At 39.7% G+C, this 22,645-nt stretch overlaps 1 long non-coding RNA gene across 1 annotated transcript in view; it reads right to left on the reverse strand.

Moving 5' to 3' along the window:
* Nucleotides 1–744: 744 nt before the first annotated feature.
* Nucleotides 745–22,645, reverse strand: part of LOC132658516 (uncharacterized) — a 47,699-nt gene continuing 25,798 nt past the window's right edge. Inside the window, exon 2 of the long non-coding RNA XR_009598276.1 lies at nucleotides 745–6,980. This is a non-coding gene — a long non-coding RNA (uncharacterized LOC132658516). The remainder of the gene's footprint in view (nucleotides 6,981–22,645) is intronic.

Genomic DNA, 22,645 nt, shown 5'->3' on the forward strand with positions numbered 1-22,645 from the left:
CAACTCTCACATCCATAAATGACCACTGGAAAAACCATAGCCTTGGCTAGATGGATCTTTGTTGACAAAGTAATGTCTCTGCTTTTGAATATTCTCTCTAGGTTGGTCACAACTTTCCTTCCAAGGACTAAGCATCTTTTAATTTCATGGCTGCAGTCACCATCTGCAGTGATTTTGGAGCCCAGAAAAATAAAGTCAGCCACTGTTTCCACTGTTTCCCCATCTATCTGCCATGAAGTGATGGGACTGCATGCCATGATCTTAATTTTCTGAATGTTGAACTTTAAGCCAACTTTTTCACTCTCCTCTTTCACCTTCATCAAGAGTAGCCAGTAAAAAGTTTTAACATGCTCTCTACTATTTCACTTTATCAATCATTACTTTATTAAACATATACTCCATTCAGATGCTAGGATACTTGTGAGTCAGAAGGAGGCAGAATTGTGGAAATGATGTAATTATTAGCGCACAAGCTAGTGTGTGAGACATATTTTTAAGCAGGACCAGTGTGGACATGTGTTCAATGGGATGTTGGCACATTCAATAGAGACCAAGTCTCTAGCATGATCTCAAGTGTTGGGTGATATATTTCTGTCCCATTTACTTAGATACTTCAAGCTGGCTGGTTGTATCATGTGCTCAGGTAAACTTCTTGTCACTGCTGGAGATGAATAAGATGAATTTTATAGCGTGTTGGGAAACTGAATATATGGTAAATATAACTGAAAAGATAAATTTGACAAATTTTTATCAAGGTAGGAATTGATCATTTATTACAGTAAACATAAAGCCCAGGACAGTGATGCATTTAAGATGCTCAACAAATGTTTTGTTACCTTAAAAGCATTTATCTATGTATAATGACACATAATGTTATATTGGTATCAGGTATGTAGCATAATTATTTGATAATTGTAAATACTGCAATATGATCACCACACTAAGTCTACAGGCATACCTGGCAGATACTGCAGGTTCAGTTCCAAACCAACACAATAAAGCAAATATTACAATTAAGTGAGTCACGCAAACTTTTTTTGTTTCTCAGTGCACATAAAAGTTATGTGAATGCTATACTGTAGTCTATTAAGAATGAAATAACATTTACGTCTAAAAAATAAATAATTTAAAAATTGTTTACTGCTAAAAAATGCTGTCATTTGAGTCTTTAGCAAGTTGTAGTAACATTAGACATCACTGATCACAGATTACTGTACAAAATATAACAGTGATGAAAAAGTTTGATGTATTGCAAAATCACCATAAAATATGACACAGTGACATGAAGTGTGCAAATGCTATTGGAAAAATGGCACCGATGGACTTGCTCTACACAGTTCAGTTCAGTTGAGTTGCTCAGTCGTGTCCGACTCTTTGTGACCCTTTGGACCACAGCACGCCAGGCCTCCCTGTCCATCACCAACTCCCGGAGTTTACCCAAACTCGTGTCCACTGAGTCGGTGATACCATCCAACCATCTCATCTTCTGTTGTCCCCTTCTCCTCTTGCCTTCAATCTTTCCCAGCATCAGGGTCTTTTCCAATGAGTCAGCTCTTCGCATCAGATGGCCAAAGTATTGGAGTTTTGGCTTCAACATCAGTACTTCCAATGAACACCCAGGACTGATCTCCTTTAAGATGGACTGGTTGGATCTCCTTGCAGTCCAAGGGACTCGCAAGAGTCTTCTCCAACACCACAGTTCAAAAGCATCCATTCTTCAGTGCTCAGCTTTCTTTATAGTCCAACTCTCACATCCATATATGACTACTGAAGAAAACACAGCCTTGACTAGGCAGAACTTTGTTGGCAAAGTAATGTCTTTGCTCTTTAATATGCTGTCTGGGTTGGTCATAACTTTCCTTCCAAGGAGCAAGTGTCTTTTAATTTCATGGCTGCAATCACCATCTACAGTGATTTTGGAGCCCAAAAAATTAAAGTCTGACACCATTTCCACTGTTTCCCCATCTATACAAGGTTGCCATAAACCTGCAATTTGTAAAAAATGTAGTATCTGCAAAGCATAATAAAGTGAAGTAAAATGAGGTATGCTTGTAGTTTCTGTCATCATAAAAATTAACTTTTAAGACTTATTCTCTTGGCAACTTTCAAGGATGCCCTGCAGTACAGTGTTACAGACTACAGTTACCATGCTGCACATTATGTGCCCATGACTTATTTATTTCATAAGTGGAAGTTTGTGTATCTTGACACCCCTCACCTATTTTGCCCACTACTTTCCTCTCCCCTCTATTCTATTCTCTGTACCTATGATTTTTGTTTTGTTTTTTGTTGTTCAGTTGTAAGTTGTGTCCGACTCTTTGCAACTCCATGGACTACAGCACACCAGTCTCCCCTGTTATTCACTATCTCCCAGAGTTTGCTCAAACTCATGTCCATTGAGTTGGTGATGCTATCTAACCAGCGCATCCTCTGCCACTCCTCCTTTTGCCTTAAGTCTTTTCCAGCATCAGGGTCTTTTCCAGTTAGTCAGTTCTTTTCATCAAGTGGCTAAAGTACTGGAGCTTCAGCTTCAGCATCAGTCCTTCCAATGAATCTCCAGGATTGATTTCCTTTAGGATTGACTGGTTTGATCTTGCAGTCCAAGGGACTCTCAAGAGTCTTCTCCAGTACCACAATTCAGAAACATCAGTTCTTTAGCACTCAGCCTTCTTCATGGTCCAACTCTCACATCCATACATGACTACTGGAAAAACCATAGCTTTGACTAGACAGATCTTTGTCAGCAATATGATTTGTTTTTTAGATTCTGCATATAAAGGAAATCATTCAGTAGTTATCTTTCTCTGTCTGACTAATTTCTGTAGCATAATTACCTAAGGTCCATCCATATTTTCATAAATGGCAAGATTTCATTCTGTTCATGGCTGAGTAGTATTCCATTGTGTACATGTGGATAGGTAGATAGAGATATATACCTATATGAAGATATAGATATACTACAATTTCTTTAGCCCTTCATCTTTCAGTAGATGCTTAGGTTATTTCCATAGGTCTTAACTATTTATTGAAAACAATGCTTCAGTGAACATGGGGGTGCATGTGCCTTTTTTGAATTAGTGTTTTTGTTGGATAAATACCAAGAAGTAGAATTGCTAGGTTGTATGTTAGTTCTGTTTTTACTTTTCTGAGGAACTTCCACAATATTTTCCATAGGGACTGCACCAATTTACATTCCCACCAACTGTACACGAAGGATCGCTTTATTCCACGTCCTCTCTTACATTGTTATTTTTCGTCTTTTTATTGATCCCCATTCTGACAAGTGTGAAGTGATGTCTCATTGTGGTTTTGATTCACATTTCCTGATGATTAGTGATGCTGAAAATTTTTTCATGTGCCTGTTGACCATCTGCATATCTTCTCTGGAAAAATATCTATTCATATTCTCTGCCCATAGTTTGGCTTTTTGCTATTGAGTTTTATGAATTCTTTTTGTATCTTAGATATATGCTCTGCAAAGATTTTCTGACATTCAGTAGGCTGTCCCTTCATTTTGTTGATGGTTTCCTTTGCTATGCAGAAGCTCTGATGTAGTACCATTTAATTATTTTTGTTCAGTTGCTTTACTTTCAGAGTCACATCACACTGCCAGCAAGGCAGTGGGAAAAACTCCTTGACTGTGCCTGCCTGCCAGCTTCGGTCATGCAGCAAGAGAGAGGCTTTTGTGTGGGTGACTGCAGGCTTTAGCAAAAGAGTGGGAGAATGATGTGACGACTCACGCTCATGGGTCCACTGGTCCAACCCAGGGAGCAGGGGCCGCTGCAGCTTCTCAACCCTGCCAGCTTTAGTGAGGCAGTGAGAGTGTGTCATATCCACATATGCCCTGCTGTGCTATCAGGGCAGAGAGGGAGTGTGAAATCCACTAACGCCTATTTTCCTGGAGAGAGTCCCAACACCCCGCTGCCTCTCCAGCAGCACTAAAATTTGTTTAGTGTTCCTGATACTTTGGTTAGATAATAAGTGATTCATTTAAAATGGTGCCGGCTCTAACAGAAAAAAAAAACTAAAAAGTATTTATATGGATAGATTATATATACACATATATTTATGTAAATATACGTAACTGAATCACTTTGCTGTACACCTGAAACTAACACAGAATTGTGAGTCAACTATTTCAATGAAAATGTTTTAAAACCCAAGTACAATAAAACTATGATATTTAAAAGCAAAAATAATAAAATGTTGCCAGTTCTTCTGTAATTCAGGATCAGATAAATTTATTTGGGGAAATTTCAAGAACATTTGGAGAAGGCAATGGCAACCCACTCCAGTACTCTTGCCTGGAAAATCCCATGGACAGAGGAGCCTGGTAGGCTGCAGTCCATGGGGTCGCCGAGAGTCAGACATGACTGAGAGACTTCACTTTCACTTTTCGCTTTCATGCATTGGAGAAGAAAATGGCAACCCACTCCAGTGTTCTTTCCTACGAATCCTGGGGATGGGGGCGCCTGGTGGGCTGCCATCTATGGGGTTGCACAGAGTCGGACACAACTGAAGCTGCTTAGCAGCAGCAGCAGCAAGAACATTCTTTTTTCCTTGAACAGTTTTAAGAAAACATGTTGCTCAAATTGTCTTAGCTAACAAGCATTAAATATGATTTAATTTTTAATTTTTCTTATAACATAAAAACAGAGTTAGAAGTTTACAAAAAAAAAAAACTTGGTTTTGCAACAATCAACACATAGAGGGTGCCAGAGAAATGCAGTTAGAATGATAAAACGTATTTATCTAGTTTTACAGCACACCCTTTTCAGCCCACTAGAGGGGGCAGCACCAGCTCATGGATTTCTTTAGTAAATTGTGCTCATTTTTTTCATCCGATAATATATTGGTACTAATCTGTAACTTTTAGAATCTGAGGACTTTAGAGTTAGAAGAGCATTGAGGAATAACTGCCCTGTATTCTAATATATGAGCAAAGAAATTGAGAAAACCCTTGGTCATGTAGTCAAAGTTACACTAGCAATTGGCATTAATACTAAAACCAGAAGAAAAACTATCTCCAATCTTTCTCTCTCTCTCACACACACTTTTTTGCTATACCACGAGGCTTGTGAGATCTTAGTTTCCCAACTAGGGATTGATCCCAGGGCCACAGCAATGAAAGGGCTGAATCCTAATCACTGGACTCCTAAGGAGTTCCCAGATCTCCATTCTTTATTCCTATTTCCTTCTACCACAGCAGAAATTTAGCACCGATTGAAAACATTTTAACGCAACATTTTTCATAGCACTGTACTTTTAAGCAATAAAAAATTAAAATCCAGTTTAAAGATTTTCTAATGTTCTAAATCACTTTTAAGCACAGGCTTACTGAGTCTACAGTACTTCATTACACCATACTAATTTCATACAGGTCATCTAACTACAAAGGAGAAACTAAATTACAATGTTATAAAGCCAACAACTTTTAAAAACATTTAAAATATTTATGTCATGAGTAACATAGAGGTTTACTTATTTATCCATTTATCCACTGATACTATGATATCTTCTATAGTCACCACTCAGATCTGAGTTCAATTTCCTTATTAAAATATGTCTTTTTTTTTGGTAAAAGTCTATTCATTATTTGAAAAGTTTTCTTACTTTGATGAAATATAATTTTGGGTTCAAAATGGAACATCAGTTATGCAAGGACAATCTCACCCTTATACTGGGTAAGGAAAAGGAAACGCAGACATATAGGCAATTGAATACAACTCTTGCCCAGATGTGTCTTGATCTGCCTGCTGGCCCAACAGATGACATGGAACAGATGACGTGGCTGGGGATGTCAGCATATTTTATTCAGGGATCTGGTGGATGGAGTGACAGGAAAGAGGATTATTCCTGGCAATGCTCAGCATCTATTTTACCCCCTTAAGTTGTCATCATTATTTTTTCTACTATTTAGACCATTTTTTATTTTTCTCTGTGTTTTCTGTGTTTGTATGTCTCTCTCCATATGATTTTGTATATTCCTGTTTACAACATGTTCATGGTACTTGTTTGAGACACTGCCATAGGACTTGCCTGGATATGGAAATCAGGGAGAGTTTATGTCATTGTCTTCACTGATAGCTCTATAACTTTCAAAGAGAAACTATATTTATATTGTTGATGTTTTGAAAGATTTATTTTGTGAATGAAATTCACTGTGAAGTAGACAAGGGAGGGAAGCAGAAATTCTTTTTATCTTGATAAGGCTGTTTCAAGGACATGTGGAGCTCTCTGGCAACAATAGGTTTAGAATCAGTTGGGGCTTCCCAGGTGGTTCAGTAGTAAAGAATCCGCCTGCCAATGCAGGAGACGCAGGTTCGATCTCTGGGTCAGGAAGATGCCCTGGAGAAGGAAATGGCAACCCATTCCAACATTCTTGCCTGAGAAATCCTGTGGACAGAGGAGCCTGCCAGGCTACAGACCATGCGATCACGAACAGTCGGACATGACAGCATGCACGCACTATAGTCAGTTCGGCTCCCTGCCTCAGGCAGAGCTGGTAAACAGGAGGGGTCCCTGGTGGAAACTTGACCTACAAAACTTACCTCGTAGAAGAGGTGAAAATGTGTGCTCCCTACAGACAGGCTGCCTCCCCAAAGAGAGGCAAAAACAAGCAACTGCTTCTGTCCAGTTCCTTCTTTCAAACTCACTAGCTGGTAGATCATTCCGCTCCATGAGGCGAGTGAATGAGGGGACAGAGAACGGCCAGGAGCATTCTTCAGTGTCAGCACCATCACATGGGACGCCAGGAGTGGAGGGTGATTGGAGTAGAGGGTGTTCTGTCCTTCAAATCTCTTCTCACCTTCTTCTCTTCTGATTTCACTGATTCACAGGGAAGCCTTGAATAACCTTAATATTTTCTTAGCATGGTGATGTGGCAAAGTTCTGGTCCATTACATGTGAAGCCTGGCCACTTCTTTAGAAGATAAAAGACACCTATAACTTGCTTCTAGTTGCTTCCTCCTTCCTTGGGGCTGGAAAAACAGATCAAGGTTTTAATAGTTGATACCTCTGGGAATTAGAATTGGGAAAGTTCATTTTTATTTTTACTATTATTATTGCTTCTGCCACTGCTACGTCGCTTCAGTCGTGTCCGACTCTGTGCGACCCCATAGACGGCAGCCCACCAGGCTCCCCGGTCCCTGGGATTCTCCAGGCAAGAACACTGGAGTGGGTTGCCATTTCCTTCTCCAGTGCATGAGAGTGAAGAGTGAAAGTGAAGTCGCTCAGTCGTGTCCGACTCTTAGCGACCCCATGGACTGCAGCCCACCAAGCTCCTCCGTCCATGGGACTCTCCAGGCAAGAGTACTGGAGTGGGATGCCATTGCCTTCTCCGACTATTATTACTTTTACTTTATTTAACTGTGTTGCATGTGGGATCTAGTTCCCCGATCAGGGATTGAACCTGGGGTTCCTGCATTGGGACCACCAGAGAAGTCCTTCATATTTATTTTAGATGCTCTTTTATTGCTTGGATTTATTATAATAAATCGTTATTATAATTTTACATAATTTAAAAAATGAAGATAAACTTAAAAAGTTTCCTATAGCTGGACTGAGTGACTGAACTGAACTGAACTGAAATCTGAAGGAGCATTGAAATTTACTGAGAGCTTTTCCTTAACTGCAATGGCCTAAGGGGCTGTCCCCTTAGACAGTGGTTTAATTGCTCTGGGGTAGGATCTGGGCATGAATGTTTTCAACAAATCCCTTAGATTTCTGTGTTGTACAGTACAGGATGAAACTCACTGGACATCAGTCATTAGCTCCTTGTTGTTCCAGTGTCACCTGAAATGTTTTGAAAAAAATCCCATGCCTGCTGAATCTCAGAGCAACTGCACCAGAATCTGGAGTTCCTTGGGTGATTCTAATGTGTGCAGCCAAGCTTGGCAACAGCTGTTACTGCCTCCAAGCCTCCAGGAAACTCCCCTCCAATTTGCATACAAGCCGATAAAACAAACTGTCTTACTTGTTTCCATGTCTTAGCTAAACAAATAAGGTTGCTAGATAAAATATAAGATATTCCTTAGTTAAATTATAATTGCAAATATCCGTTTTTAGTAAAAGATTATCCCATGCAATATTTGAGACTCACACACACAATATTATTCAGTGTTTATAGGACACTTGCATTTAACTGGGATTTTTTGTATTTTCACTTGTGAAATCTGGCAATCCTGCAAACAAAGCAAATGCCATTCCAAAGCTCACAGAACGGTAATGTAAACCTTTGTATGGGAAGGAGCTTTAAGAAAGTAGAATCCCTGAGGAGGAAGCAAAGAGAGAGCACATTACTTATGTCCAGTAAAACAACCGGAGTCTTCTTCATTCATCCCTCTAACCCAATAGTTGTAGGTTTTATAACACTTGGCTCAGTTTCTTTGCTGGATTCTCCACCCAACTCAATAAATAAGCCTGTTACTCCCCAAACTCTGCTCCTGTCACTCCCACCCCGCCCTCAATCTATCCTCCTTCCAGCCAACTAAATCAACCTACTTTCAGATGTTGCTCATTTTTTTCTGAACCACACAGGATAGAAAAATCAAGAAAAATCACTGATGGGTTAGCCTGTGTGTGCATGTGTGTATGTGTGTGTGCGCGCAGAACCATTAGAAATCTTTCTGTAGGTATTATCCTGCTTTTAGAATTCATGTGGAAATGTCAGCTTCAGGAGACATAGCCTGTCAGTGTTCAACTAGGAATTTGGGTAAATTTATCTCCTAACTGCTTCTTCCAGCATCAGTTTCAAATGAAGGTCACAGATTCACCTTCAGTCTATGGTCTATTGAAGAGAAAGACGCACTATTGTCTCTGCCAGCTTGTCAATTGTCTAGAATTTTTCATTAACCACACAAATCACCTCTATAGGTAACAAATACACAATAAGAAAACAGGAATACTTAAATTGCATACAGCATCTAATATTCAGTTCAGAGTGGGGAAGCTTGTATAAGGTACGTATTGGGTGTTTTCTGTAGAGACGTGAGCTGTATCAGAAGAATGTACTAGACTTTGTGAGATCCATATTTCACTCTGAGTACCTTGTTAACCTATTAATAAGTGACCCTCAGCTAGAAATAGAAGTCCTGTACTCCTCCATTTCCACATCTGTAAAATTAAAACCATAATTCCTGACTTGTTTTGATAGCATTGTTAATATAAGAATTTCAATGAGATGATTTATGTGCAGAAGACTGGACTATTTTAAGCATCAGCATTTTTACTAAGTACAAGATGAAGGGGAACAGGAATACAGCTTGCTTTGCTGTATGTATACAAAGAAACTTAGCCACTCTCTTTTGTAGTCTGTTATGAGATAGCAAAGCAAACTGGTCCAGAAATACCCTCAAGGGATGAAAGAAATGCTAGTTAGTCGGCCAACTGTAAGCATTGATTTTTTTTTTTAAAGAAAAAAGAAAAGATGGCAAGTGCCAAGCCACAAGATTCATTTCTTTAGAGGCTCCTGGCATCCTAACTGGGGATTGCGGATTTGTTAAATGATCATGTTCCCTTCCCTTGGTTAGATGGAAGCATTAAGTCATCTGAACCAAGGATGAGTCACAAACTTATGGGAAGATCCCCAAAGTCTGAGTGGTAAAGTCTATGAAATGGAAAAAAATGCATATGGATGCCATGTCTCTCTATGTTTATAGATCGGCTAGTTTAAGTCTCGCTAACAAACCAGAATCACTTCTGCTTTTGGAGTTCAAGGAAACTGCATTACATTTGGCTCCTTTAAACTGGAATATGTGATCATTTGGATAAGCTCTGGAGGCAAGTATACTATAACAGTTGTTATGAAGACTAAAAAAATAAAATTGAAGGGCATATTTATTGTTGTTGTTGTTGTTTAGTCTCTAAGTTGTGTCTGACTTTGCGACCCAATGGACCATAGCCAGCTAGGCTCCTCTGTCCTTGGGGATTTCCAGGCAAGAATACTGCAATGAGTTGCCATTTCCTTCTCCAGGGTATATTCCCCACCTAGGGACTGAACCTGTGTCTCCTGCCTTGGTAAGTTGGCAAGTGGATTCTTTACCACTGAGCCACCAGGGAAGCCTAGGGCATTTTCAAACCCTTCCCAAAAGAAAAGAAAAGCAATGAAATAACCATATTATCTGCTACTGGTGCTAAGTCTCTTCAGTGGTGTCTGACTCTGTGCGACCCCATAGATGGCAGCCCACCAGGCTCCCCCATCCCTGGGATTCTCCAGGCAAGAATACTGGAGTGGGTTGCCATTTCCTTCTCCAATGCATGAAAGTGAAAAGTAAAAGTGAAGTTGCTCAGTTGTGCCCGACTCCTAGCGACCCCATGGACTACAGCCCACCAGGCTCCTCCATCCCTGCGATTTTCCAGGCAAGAGTACTGGAGTGGGGTGCCATTGCCTTCACTCAACCATATTATCTAGCTACATACAATTTATATGTTCAATCCCTTACACTAAATGCTTTACAAGCATGTCTGCCCTCATTAAATGTTATATATTTATATACATCTTCAACAGTGGGGTACATCTACTTCCACCGTATTTATACGATGTATCTCACAGAGGGTGAGGCCGGTGTGGAGAAACTTCTGTGGTCTTGGTCGCTAACACAGTTTTGAAAATCATCTTTTAAAAATTACTTCCCAAACCACAAAACTCAGTTTGTACCATAAACTCTATGATTCCACTGAATCACTCATGACATTTACTCAAATCTGCTCTTAAAGATTATCCAAATTAAGAAACTGCTTTCTGAAAACCCTGCAGTAGCTTTCCATTTATCCATAAGTCAAAGTAAACTGTGCTTCCTCTCTGGGCCATTCTTCCAAGATCTTAAGTTTATTTTCCCCTTCTCTTCACAGTTTACTTCCTCAGAAAGGCACACCCTAACCCCCCTATCTAAAATATTCCCAAATCATCCTCTCATTGTCAGTACCTAGTACCATCAAAAATATTTGTTTGTTTATAATAATTACTGAGCAGGCAGGGATTTTGTATATCATATTTATCACTACAACCTTATTGCCTACAGCAGTGACCAACAAGAAGCAGAGACTAATGAATGTTGAATAAATGCCAATGAAAATAGACAAAATAATACATTAGCCTCTGTGAAGATCATTTCAAAAGAGGAATTTAAAAGGATATGAATTAGCATAGCATCATTAGAAAAATTGTAGAGCCATGCTGGCTACCTTGAATGAGACACACTACTCATTTGGAAATATTCATTAGCCATGTAAAATAATTTTTTGTTAAAAAATACATTATACAGTTGATCATTGATCAATGCAGAAGATTGAGACACCAACCCTGCACAGAGTGGAAAATCCAGCTACAACTTTACAGTTGACCCTCCTTAGCCTGAGTTCCACATCTTTTAGATTCAACCAACCAGACAGTGTAGTACTGTAGCACATTATTTAGTAGGAAAAAAAACCTCATGTAGAGTGGCTTCCCTGGTGGCTCAGACAGTACAGAATCTGCCTAAAATCCAGGAGACCTGGGTTCAATCCCTGGGTTGGGAAGATCCCCTGGAGAAAGGCACGGCAACCCTCTCCAGGGTTCTTGCCTGGAGAATCCCTATAGACAAAGGAGCCTGGTGGGCTACAGTCCTTGGGGTTGCAAAGAGTCAGAAATGACTGAGCAACTAAGCACAGCACAGTACATACAGCACAGAGTGGATTCATGCAGTTCACATCTGTGTTGCTCAAGAGCCAGCTATACATATTCAGCTAGACTCTCTGCTCTTATGTTCTTTTAAACCTTTTGGCAAGAGATACATTAAGTCCTCTACATATGAATCTTCAAGTTGTGAACTCTCAAGGATGTAAGCATGTATCTCTTTCCAACAAGGAACCAGAACCTGTGTCATCAACATCAGGCATGAGTGAAATTGGAGCTTGCCCTCCACTCCTATTGCTGACGATGCTTCAGCTCTGCCATTTCCCATCTCCTCCAATCAATAACTCTTCTTTCCTGTTCACTTGATGTCAGCCCCTGTATGCCAGCTGTTACAAGGTATTACTGTACTTTTCATGGCACTATACTATGGGATTAAAAAAATTTTTTTAATGTTTGTTTTTTGTTTATTATAAAACTATTACAGTATACTACTACTATATAGCCAATTGTATTAGTTGGGTACCTGGGCTAACTTCATTGAACTTAAAAACAAATTGGACTTATGAACATACTCTGGGAACAAAACTCATTGATACAGAGGGCTCTTACTGTATTTAACTTCTGGCTATAGCTTTTCTCCTGTGATACAAGTCTCACGATAATTTTCTCCTTACCAATTTGCTCTGCAGAAATCCTTTCTGCCTAGGCTCTTGCTGATGACTGGGATTAGGAATTGAACAGATGTCTCAGAAGTAGGCACAGGAGCTTAGGAGATGTTAGTTGGACTCTTTTTTCATCTCAGAACAATGGGTTGCTGGTAGATGAAGCTACAGGTTGAGGAGATAGGAGTTTACTATATTGTTTTGGACATTGTTACAAGGGGAAAATAAGGAGAATTTTTAGGGAGTGAAATAGTGAACCTGGGGCAATGTCAATAGTTTCTGGAAGGGAGGAGTGATGTTTGTAACTTTTCCTTGTCTTCTTTGTTGTTGTTTCAGGAATGCCACATCAATTACAGATGGCAGGGTCTGGCAAAGTGTATTTGAGCCTGAAGTTCATGCACAGGAATAATTAGTGACTTTTATTCAAATTGGTAAATACTTAACAACTAATGGGCTTCCCTTGTAGCTCAGTTGGTAAAGAATCTGCCTATAATGTAGGAGACCTGGGTTCAATTCCTGGGTTGGGAAGATCCCCTGGAGAAGGAAATGGCAACCCACTCCAATATTATTGCCTGGAGAATCTCATGGACTGTAGCCTGCCAGGCTCCTTTGTCCATGGGGTAGCAAGAGTAGGTCACAACTTAGCAACTAAACCACCTAACAACAATAATAACTTATACTGTTGCCTGGAAAATCCCATGGGTGGAGGAGCCTGGTAGGCTGCAGTCCATGGGGTCATGAAGACTTGGACATGACTGAGCGACTTGACTTTCACTTTTCACCTTCATGCACTGGAGAAGGAAATGGCAACCCACTCCAGTGTTCTTGCCTGGAGAATCCCAGGGATGGTGGAGCCTGGTGGGCTGCTGTCTATGGGGTCACACAGAGTCGGACATGATTGAAGCGACTTAGCAGCAGCAGCAGCAGCAGCAGCAGCAGCAGGCTATTGACTCTGGGCACCGAAACAGAAACTTAGGCACAAGAGAACTCTATCAAGATTAACTTAGCTAATTTAGCAGAAACAAACAAAGCTAAAATATAAATCTGTTCAGAGCGAGATGCCAGTGAGAAATAAATCAACTCTTGGGTTAAAGACAAGATACAAAACTGATTATATGGTATGATCACAAGGTTGGTTGACATGCATGCTCCCATACACATAGGTATGAGCACACACACAAACTCGCATAGCTCATAAACATTCTTACTCACATACATGCAGACACAATGCTGAAACAAACACATCAGAATGCAAACTCTGGTCACTTTTTCTGAGTGATTGGATTATGAGGGATTTTATTTTGTTTCTACTTTATTTTTCCATTTTCCTTGCCAAACTTTCTCATTCGATCTCGTCAAACACAGCTCAGCTACCAGAGAACCCTAATCCTTGTGCAGCCCGGTCCAGCCAGGTCCTCAGCTGTCCAACTCTCCATCTTATCCCCTGGGCCCTGAAGCCTTTTGTTGCGTCTCTTGTTTATTCTTCATTCCCAGGTCCAAGTTCACAGGGTTAGACTGTTCTTTACCTTACACTCCAGAGAATAATTTCCATCGTCTGGAACTCAGGCAGTTTTAAAACATTGTCACAAAGCTCTTTGACAGTAATCCTGTTGAGTGGTGGGGTCTATGTCCTTTCCTCTTGAATCCAGGCAGTCTTGTGATGGACTGTTTCAACCAATCCAATGTGGTGGGAGTGATACTGCGTGATTTGTGAAACTGTGCCATGAAAGATATTGCAGCTTCTAAGTTGTTTAATGGAATCCTTGCCCTGAGTCCCTGTGCCAAGCCTGACCACCTGCCATGTTGTGAGAGCCTCAGACCCATGGAAACACCATGCATAGGTGCTAAGCCCAGCAATGAGAGTAAATGAGCCCTTAGCTGATTCCAGCTCTGTAGGGTTCCTCCCAGTCTTCAGATCTTTCCAGCTGGGGTCCAGACATGGAGAAGCAGAGTCAAGCTGTTTATACTGTGCTCTGTCTGAATTCTTGACAGGAGAATCTTTGAGCTTAATGAAATGGCTGTTTTAAAGTGCCCTGCCAAATTTGAGGGTGATCTGTTACACAGCAATAGCAGCTAAAACAGGAAACTTGGACCCAGTTTGAGTCAGATTTCTGACAAAGAGCTGAAATCAGGTTTTTTTGTTTGTGTTTTATGGCTCAGGAGCCAAACACAAGCATTTTCCTCAGGTTGATATAATGCTTTTCCCAAGTGATTCATCAAACCAAGGCGCCTGAATGAGAAACTCTGCTTCCTATTATACAGATGCCCAAGGACACCCTAGGAAAAGCTAGAGATGCCTCAGAATATGTTACATACTTTCCTTAATAAGGAAATACCCTTAATAAGTCACTCCTTTCTCGGGGAAACTTTTACATCCTTGGAAATTGAAGACTCGTTTTCTTTGCTTTCCAAGTTCTATAAATCTCATTTCCTAAAAAGCATGCATTCTCTTGCCTCTTGGCCTTCCATTTTGGATTTAGCTGAAGATTTTCATCTTTGAAGATTTTCTCCAGGTTTGGCCTAAGGTCACATATATCTCTAATGTCAGAGATCAGAAGTGGAGATGAGTTCAAAATAAAGACCAAGAATAGAAATTGAAAATGCAGAAGGCTTTCCCTGATGACACAGTGGATAAGAATCCACCTGCCAATGCAGGGAACGCAGGTTTGATCCCTGGTCCAGGAGGATTCCACACACTGCAGAGCAACTAAACTGCATGCCCCAACTACTGAAGTCTGCACACCTAGAGCCCATGCTTGGCAACAAGAGAAGCTACCACTATGAGAAGCCTGTGCATTTCAACGAAGAGTAACCCCTGCTCATCTCACCTAGAGGGAAGCCTGTGCAGCAATGAAGACCCATCACAGCCAAAAATAAAATAAATAAATACATAAAGTGTAAAGAAAACACAGAAGAAATTTAGAAACTAAAAGAATGTGAAAAGAATGATCATTCTTGGTTATTTACAGTGTGTCAGTGTGCTCCATGTATTATTTTATTTCAACGTAACAGCAGTCTTAGTGATGAAGTTATTTTTATTATTCCCATAGTAAATGTACGTACAGATTTTTCCCAGGGTGGCAGGGGTGATAGTCATATCCAAGAATCTGATATGAGATCCTGCCATTTTAACCACAAGACCATACAGACGACAAAAAGCCAAAACTATTTTCATAATAATACTAAATTTTCCACTCACCAGGGGCAGGGGGTTCCACTATATATTGGAAACAGCTGCATAACTCAAATGACCAATTTATTTCAAATTTCCAATGCACAATGTTATAATATGGATCAAAGATGCACTCAAAGAGAAAATAGACAAGTGGATTTTAATATAATGGGTGCCAAAAGTCCACTGACATGTTTTCAGATTTCACTTTGCAGCTAATTTTTCAGAAACTACTACTTTTCAAATTTTGATGTGGCATCAAAGAGGAGTATGAAAAGTCAATTACAATAATCTTCTCTTTTCAGACTATGCATTTGTGTGAGACTAGATATCCTCCATATAATTCAACCTAAAAGCAAAAACATTACTACAAGTTGAATGTAGAAAAAGTTATGAGAACCTAGCTGTTTTCTATTAAGTCACATATTAAAAATACTTATCATTCTTTGTACTAAACTTTTTGCTATGGAAAATATAGTTTTTTTCATAAAATATGATATTGATGTTACATATAACGAGTTTTTCATTGGTACTTTAAAATGAACAAATAAATATTATTTAAAAAGTCTGTTTTAATTTTGCATGTGGTAAACATCAGTGAATAAATAACAAAAAGGTCTTTGGGAGCTGCCTTAGGCAATTTGAGCTGCTACAACAAACTATCTTGGACTGAGGGGCTTACATAGTAAATATTTATTCTCTTAGTTTTGAAGGCTTAATCCAAGATCAAGGTGTCAACAAAATCCATGTTTGGTAAGCACCTCTGCCTGATTTGCAAATGGCTACATTTTCCTCTATCCTCACATGGCAGAGGATAAGAGAGTTCTTTTTAAATGGGCACTAATCAAACTTCCCTGGGCTTCCAGGTGGAAGAATCACCAGCCAATGCAGGACACACAGGAGATGGGTTCAGTCCCTGGATTGTGGAAGATCCTCTGGAGGAAGGCATGGCAACCCACTCCAGTGTTCTTTTTTTTTTTTTTTGTAAATGAAATATTTAAATATTATTTAAATATTTTAAAATCTTTCTTTCACTCCAGTATTCTTGCCTGGAGGAGGGCTACAGTCCATGGGGTCACAAATAGTCAGGCATGACTGACCATGCAAACATGCAATCAAACTTTCCTGGTGGCCCAGTGGTTGAGAGTCCACCTGTTAATGCAGGGCACATGGGTTTGATCCCTAGTCCAGGAATATCCCACATGCCTCCAGGCAACTAACCTGCATGCCACAACTAATGAATCCCAAGCTCTAGAGCCTGTGCTCCATGTCAAGGGAAACTACTGCAATGAGAAGCCCATGCACTACAACTAGAGAAAGCCTGGGTACAGCCAGTGCAGCCAAGAAATAAATTAAAATAAATAAAAAATTAAAGGACACTAATATTATCATGGAGGTTCAATCCTCATGACTTCATCTAAACCTAATTATCTACCAAAGACACCACCTCCAAATGCTATGACATTGGTGGTTAAGGCTTTGGCATATATAGATAAATTAATTTGAGGGAGACAAACATTCAGTCCTTCCAGATAGTTAATAATTTTTAAGGGTGCAAGGTGTTCCTAAAATTTAAAAAAAAAATCGATAATCTCTGGTCCAGACATTGGGTGGATGTTTATATGGTGTCAAAGAAGTGAGCCTTTTGATTTTATTATAATGGAAACTGCAGTGTATAAAAGTGCTTTAGGAAAGTGCAAAGAGAGGTTGCAGGTATGGGAGAGAAGGCCTTTGATGGGGTGCACTACGTGAGTTGAAGTGACTCATCCCAGAACACAGGTGGAGGTTCCTGCTTGGGAGGATCAATTATGCCAATGAATGAAGGTACATCTTTGGGGCAATGGGAATAGGGAGAGAAGGTAGTTCAAAAACCTTTAAATTGGTGACTTCCACTTTTCTGTTAAGCAGAAGACAAAGGATTATTTTGAGATTCCTATTGCGAGTTGAATCTTGAGGAAAAAATTAAAGAACACTACAAACCATTATGGGAATGAAAGAGAAAATTCCCTGGGAGCATGTAGTCTTATGTTGGCAAATGATTAAAGATAAAGTTTTGAATTCCTGAAACTTCCTATGGAAAACCTTCATCAAAGTTTCTTTTTCCTTTTAGGAAAGTCACTACTCATAGTCTTCTTGAATGCCCTACTATAGATTAAAAGCAATGTGGTTATTTCAAATTTAGTTGGTAGTTTAGAAGGGTAGAGCAAGAGTTTTACTATTCATAAGGTTGAAAATTTACCCTTGATCAAAAATCTCTTCCTGGCACTAGCATCTAAAGTTCCTTAAAACAGAATTCCATTGATATGATTTTAAAACCATGTGGTGGGTTCTACCCTGTTTCTGTCACAACCCAAGATGACATGTCTGTTTCTCAAGCAATTCTTTGAAAGTATTTTAAAAAGCTATATCAGCTGATTCATATTTCAGAATGATGAAAAATGTTTTCACGGGAGAAGTTGGTTTGGAGTTAGAATTTGCAAGGCAGATGGAAGGCTTTGCATCATCAGTGGGCTGGGCAGTGAGAGAAGGTAATTTCTGGGGACAAGTTAGTGGAGAAGCAGAAGATCTCAAGACACAAAAAGTGACCTTGTACATTATTATGGAATCATCTTGCATTTTACAATCAGCTACTTTCCTTTAAGAGGGGTTACATGTTTTATTGCTAAACTGCACAAGAGATTAGTGACACTATGAGTGATGTCAAATTGTTTCTGCTGAGCCTTGTGATGATCCAGGGAAATGTAAAATCTGTGTCTCGTGTTCAACCTCAATGCCTTCACTCTGTCATGGGACAAAAAACTTTCTTCAAGTAATGCATCAAAAAGCCACACAGATTGCTCTTTTTTTTTTTTTTTTAAATCTCATATAGCGCTTTCAGTTATTTATTTATTTGTTTACCTCACCATGCAGCATGCAGGATCTTAGTTCCCAGAACAGGGATAGAACCTGTATCTCCTGCAGTGGAAGAGCAGCTGAATCACCAGGGAAGTCCCTAGATTTCTCTTATAAACAGACATATGATGTTCTCAGTAACAATTGATGAGAAAAGCACAGTATCAACTTGGATTGTCTTGCTGGTGATCAAGGGTCAAAGTCTAAATCTTCACATTACCCTTTGAAGCTTTGTGTTGTGTCCTCTGACAGTAAGATTTTCTCTCCCCAACTCCATTCTCCTTCTCTAGTCCATTTCCTCTTACATACTCTTTATTCATTATTGGTCAGCAATTTGTGTTGGGTCTCCTGCTTGTGATCCTCAAATCCTCAGAGTAGACTTTCCTCAGTTCCTTTTTCATCTAGTGAAATTCCACTCACTATTTATGTCTTTGTTTAAACATTTTCTCATTGAAGTCTTGCCTGGCTACATTACCTTCCCATGGTCACTCATTTCCAAGTACTTTGTGCTTCCCTTTTTCATGACCCTCAGCATGGCCTTCCCTGGTGGCTCAGATGGTAAAGAATCTGCCTGCAGTTCGGGAGACCTGGGTTTGATCCCTGAGTTGGAAGGATACCCTGGAGAAGGAAATGGCTACCCACTCCAACATTCTTGCCTGAGGATTCCATGGACAGAGGAGCCTAGCAAACTACACTCCATGTTGTTGGACACTACTGAGCAACTAACACTTTCCCTTTCATCATGCCTGTAATTTCTTTTTCCACCTCTGTCCTCTCTGATAGATTGGAAGTTCCAGGAGGAGTCTGGGAATACTTCTGTTGAGTTCAACACACTCTAGCCCCATCACTCAGGATGTCCACCAAGTTCAAAACTTCACAAATGAATTAAAACATTTACCAACTAATAAAGCATCAAAATAATTTTCATTAAAGATGTTCTTATCTAGACCCTTTGAACCTCATCTATTGATTTAAAATACCATTAGTACACTTTATTTCTTCAAGGGGAAGTATTAATAAAACCAGGGTAATTGAATTGGAACAGATATGTTTCTATTGACAGAGAAAACAAGCACACATTATCTTTGAAAACTTCTTTAAAACATCTCCCAAGATCACCTCATTCCTTTAGATCAAGTTTAAGTTGTATTGAAATATTAATATAATTGCATGCATGCTCAGTCATTTCAGTCATGCAGCCCTAGGGACTGTAGCCAGCCAGGCTCCTCTTTCCATGGGCTCTTCCAGGCAAGAATACTGGAGTGGGCTGCCATGCCCTCCATCAAGGAATCGTTCTAATCCAGGAGTCAAACCCATGTCTCTTATGTCTCCTGCACTGATAGGCAGGTCTTTACCACTAGCACCAACTGAGAAGCCCATTAATATAATTACATATTGTCAAATGCACAAATATTACATGGAATCAAATAAATAATCTATGTAAACAGTTTAAAAAATAGAACATTTCCATCATATGGCAAATTCTTTCATCTTGTTTTTCAGTTGATTCTCTTCCTACCCCTCACTTAGCCAACAAAGTTCCATAAAGTCAAAGCTACGGTTTTTCCAGTAGTCATGTATGGATGTGAGAGTTGAGTGCCAAAGGATTGATGCTTTCAAACTGTGGTGCTGGAGAAAACTCTTGAGAGTCCCTTGGACAGGAAGGATATCAAACCAGTGAATCCTAAAGGAAATCAACCCTGACTATTCATTGGAGAAACTGATGCTGAAACTGAAGCTCCAATATTTGGGCCACCTGATGTGAGAGGCAGACACATTAAGGAAAAACCTTGATGCTGGGAAAGATAGTAGGCAGGAGGAGAAGGGGATAACAGAGGATGGGATGGTTCAATGGCATCATTGACTCAATGGACCTGAGTTTGAGCAAACTCTAGGAGATAGTGAAGGACGGGGAAGCCTGGTGTCCAAGGGGTTGCAGAGAGTCGGACATGACTGAGAAACTGAACAGAGACAACCCTCCTACCCTAGCAACAGCTTCTGTTCTGATTTCTACAGCCAGAAACACAAAACAATAGCAACTAATAAAGGTGACCATATGAATGAATCTCAAAAATATTATGTGAAAGAAGTGAAAGAAGCCAGACACAAAGAATACACACTATGATTCCTTTTCTGTGGATAACCAGATTTTAAAATGCTTTCTCCAGCATAACTCTGACTGCCATCATGTACTCTGCATGATCAGCTCTGCACTAAGACACACAGCAGGTCCTGACCCTCAGGCTTTGAAGGCAGACACACGGGAAACATTTTACAATACGAGAAAGAAAGTTAATTCAAAAATTCACCCTTCAAATACTTTCTATTCTTTCAAATTTCACCCAACACATTGCACTTATTTCTTGGTTTCTAGCCTCATGAATATGGCAAATTATATTGTATGCATAATGATCGTTAGAGGCACACCAAGACCTACTTATCTATAAAATTAAAAAGCAAGCACATGATTAAATAAATTCCCATGTTTGTTATTCAGTCATCCCTTTGCGATCCCATGGACGAGAGCTTGCCAGGCTCCTCTATCCATGGAATTCTCCAGGCAAGTATGTTAGAGTGGGTTGCCATTCCCCTCTCCAGGGGATCTTCTTGACCCGGGGATTGAACCTGTGTCTCCTGCATTGCAGGTGGATTCTTTACCATCTGAGCCAACAGGGAAGCCAAAATTTCCATGGCCCCAAATTAAACTTTACATACCTTTTTAAAAACTGGGATATAATTGCTTTACAACATTTTGTTACTTTCTGCTGTACAACAAGTTGAGTCAGTTATATGTATACATATACTCCCTCTCTCTTGAAACCTTCCCCTGCCAGTCCCATCACTCTAGATTGTCACAAAGCAGCAGGTTTACCTCCTTGTGCTATAAAGCAGCTTCCCACTAGCTATCTATTTTACACATGAAGTGAAGTGAAGTAAAATCGCTCAGTTGTGTTCGACTCTTTGCGACCCCATGGACTGTCCAAGTTCCTCTGTCCATGGGATTTTCCAGGCAATAGTACTGGAGTGGATTGCCATTTCCTTTTCCAGAGGATCTTCCCGACCCAGGGATCAAACCCAGGTCTCTCACATTGTAGACAGACACTTTACTGTCTGAGCCACCAGGGTTGCCATTTCCTTCTCCAGGGGATCTTCCCAACCCAGGGATCTAACCTGAGTCTCCCACATTGTGGGCAGATGCTTTAACCTCTGAGCCACCAGGGAAGCCCTTTTACACATGGTCATGTATATATGTCAATGCTATGCACCCAATTCATCCCACTCACTCTTTCCCCCTCTGTGTCCACAAGTCCTAAACTCTACATATTTAGTCCCTCAAAACATATACAACTTTTGTTTTAAAAAAATTCCATTATTCTATACCATGGAGAAACAGCAGTATTATATGGTAAACAGCTGATATGAAAATGAAGGTCTTCTAAGGAAATCATCATGACATCAGGAAAGTTATTAATAAAATACAGCCAAGATGAACAGATTTTACAAAGTACTAGCATACGTTTTACTGAAATCAGAAAGAAGTTTTATGAACCAGGTATAGTTTCATAAAGTTGCCCTTAAGTTGTATCTTGTTTTTCCATTGACTTTGGATTACCAAATGGGAGACACACTTCTATAGAAAATATTTTTGGAATTTCCCTGTTGGTTTGTTAGTTAAGAATTCACCTCCCAATGCAAGAAACATGGGTTCAACTCCTGGTTGGGGAACTAATATCCCTCATGCCACAAGCAACTAAGCCTGTTTCTCCACAGCCAGAGAGAAGCCACATACCAGGGCCACAACTAAGACCTGACATAGCCAAAAACAAATAAAACATTTTCCAATCTCATTAACATATTTTGTCAATCCTGATAAAATATCACATTTGTTTTGTGTTTTTAATTTTTAAGTGCCAGTTTTGTGATAAATTCTAAGTTTCACAATAAGTCACAGTAAGTCAAAATATAATACTGTAAACTAGCATTATTTTTTGTATATAATAAAAGTTTAGAAGGTCAGTTTTCATTCCAATCCCAAAGAAGGGCAATGCCAAAGAATGTTCAAATTACTGCACAATTACACTCATTTCACATGCTAGCAAAGTAATGCTCAAAATTCTCCAAGCTGGATGTCAACAGTACGTGAACCAAGAACTTCTAGATGTTAAACCTGGATTTAGAACAGACAGAGGAACCAGAGAACAAATTGACAACATCAGTTGGATCATAGAAAAAGCAAGGGAATTCCAGAAAAAGCATCTATTTTGCTTCATTGATTACACTAAAGCATTCGTCTCTGTGGATCAC

Source organism: Ovis aries, chromosome 1 (genome assembly GCF_016772045.2).
Source record: "Ovis aries strain OAR_USU_Benz2616 breed Rambouillet chromosome 1, ARS-UI_Ramb_v3.0, whole genome shotgun sequence".
Taxonomy (NCBI): domain Eukaryota; kingdom Metazoa; phylum Chordata; class Mammalia; order Artiodactyla; family Bovidae; genus Ovis; species Ovis aries.